Raw genomic sequence first — 2,624 nt, forward strand, 5'->3', positions numbered from 1 at the left:
ACACGCACACACACACACACACACACACACACACACATATATATATATATATATATATATATATATATATATATATATATATATATATATATCATCCATATGTATATAACATATATACACATATGTATACATGCACACATACATAAATATACAGTACCAACCTTGCCTTATTGGTCGCCCTTCCTCATAAACCGTGGTCCATCGGGCACCTGGGCTTGACTTCCCAAAATGATGCCTTTATTTCGCCGTGAAATCGGACTCAAGCGAGGCGAATCTGCAACTGAGGATAGATAGATAGTGTGTAAAGAGGGGGGGGGGAAGGAAGAGTGGGGATAGGAGAAGGATAAGGAGGAAGAAAAGAGGAGAATGAGTCTGGTCTTTTAACTACCATCGTACAGTGGTGGGAGGAGCCAAAATCGCGATCAAAAGACTATGGTCGAGGTTAGGCGATTTCAGAATAGGTCATCGGTCTTATCTGTCACATTTACATTTTTTTTGTCAGTGGGATTACTAAATAACTGATTTTCCACATACACATAATAGTTGGGTTTTTTTAAGTACACTTGAGGGTTTAATGATTATGACTGTCACTATATTCTAACTTTAATGAGAAAGTGCTTGTAATGACTACATGATGGAATAACCTTTGACCTAAAGGGTTGGCCTAAATACAGATATTGTTTACAAGGATAATGATAACAACGTAGATAAAGCCCTACCAAGTACGTAGATTCTATAAGTACTTTTGTTCTAACAAAAGTAACTTTTCTGAAACATAAACGCACGCAACTTACGTACACACAGATATACCCACATGTAGACAAATACACAAATACATATGCTGGTCTGCCTGTAATATTCTTTAAAATAAGCAGAAAAAGTTCCTACAGGTTCAAAGAAAGTGCTAAATTGATAAAGTCACTCCTTTAAATCGTTATCTTTGACAATCGGCTGTACATTTTCTGTATTAGCTATCGTTTTAGAGGGTAACTATTAATTTTTAAATGCAAACTCGTAGACAGGGCTGCAAGTATCCAAAAAGGGTGGGCTTAGTAACCACAAGAGGGGCCTTTATCAATTGAAAAATATAGATCAAATTCGTGGAAAAAAAACGTAATTTAAATGCTTTTTAAAAGTCTTGGCAAGTTTGGATAACTATCTTGCAGACAAAAAGTTCTCACATTGCTCAAAAATCCAATTTCTGCCTTTTTTTTTGGGGGGGGGAGACAGTCTCTTTAAATAACATTTTACTTTCACTCGATAACCATATCTAAGAGCAAGAGCACCCTTAATGCAAAACCTAGAAGAGAATTTGCACAAGAGCGCCGTTATTACAAACCTAAAAGATAATTCGCACGAATGCATCATTGATACAAAACCTGAAATCAAATTCTCATAAGAGCATCATTCATACAAAACCTAAAAGAGAGTTCGCACGAGCGCACCATTAAAGCAAAACCTATAAGAAAATTCGCACAAGAACGCAATTAATGCAAAACAAAAGAATTTTCGGACAAAAAGGCCATTGATACAAAAACTAAACGAATTTGCACAAAAGAGCCATTCATACAAACAATAAAAGATAGTACGAATTAATGCAAGACCTAAAAGAGAGTTTCTACAAAAACACCATTGATAGAAGTCCTAAAAGAAAGTTCACGTCAACATAAACCTAAAAGAACGCCATTACTCGAACGCCTCCGGATTCAAACATCTGCCCGGATTCTCGAAGCACACCGCACAGGCAGCACATGTGTAGTACACCTTCTCCCTCAACGACTCCATTTCGTTCAGCGAAACATGATTCAGAAAAGAACTGCAGGTCAGTATTTACAAAATATAAGTCAGAATGTTAAGTGGATTCTGTGTGAGGTTTACTTTTAATTAATCTGGTTATTAATTGGTCTGTTTTAAGTGTATTGTATAAGGATGGTGTTCGGGAATGCAATGGTATGTAGTTTCCAGTGAGTAAATTACAAGTAGAAGCAAAGGTATTATTCTGTGAATTCCAAGAAAAAACATGGTTTCTTTCTGCTGCAGTGAAATTCTATCTCTCATTTGCTCTGGGTCATTTACCCTGCCTTTCAAGGGACAGAAACCCCTAGCTGGGCTGCAAGGTTGGGTCTATGCCAGACACTCTACAGTCTATGTAGTTTTCGGGTAACTTTACGCGCACGCTTAGTTCTTTTTTAAATCATCTTCCGTGCATAAAATTCTTTTGACCTTTCCATGTACTTGTTTCATCGCACTTGTTTCATCATCCGTCCGCAGAGAGTCATATTAAAAAAAGTAACTTTAAGTAGAATGTACAGTTGCTTACATTTCCTACTGGTACACCCGGATGATGCATGGACTGAGTTGTTTCTGGTACTATATGGGTATTGTCCAGTATTTTGTGAATGAAATGCTTTTGTTTGTAAGGAAGTCTGTAATTAGTACCAGGTGTTACAGATATATTCACTGGCAACTAATATCAGCTTTTGTAATTCTGATAAAAAGTTTGGAATCATTACATATTTTTGCCTAATACCAATATTATTGCTTGAAATATGTTTCTCCCCCCTTATATAAGAGCAATTAGAAATGGTATAACTGGCAACTTTAGAAAAATCACCATATCCAAA

Source organism: Penaeus vannamei, chromosome 7 (assembly GCF_042767895.1).
Source record: "Penaeus vannamei isolate JL-2024 chromosome 7, ASM4276789v1, whole genome shotgun sequence".
Lineage (NCBI taxonomy): Eukaryota > Metazoa > Arthropoda > Malacostraca > Decapoda > Penaeidae > Penaeus > Penaeus vannamei.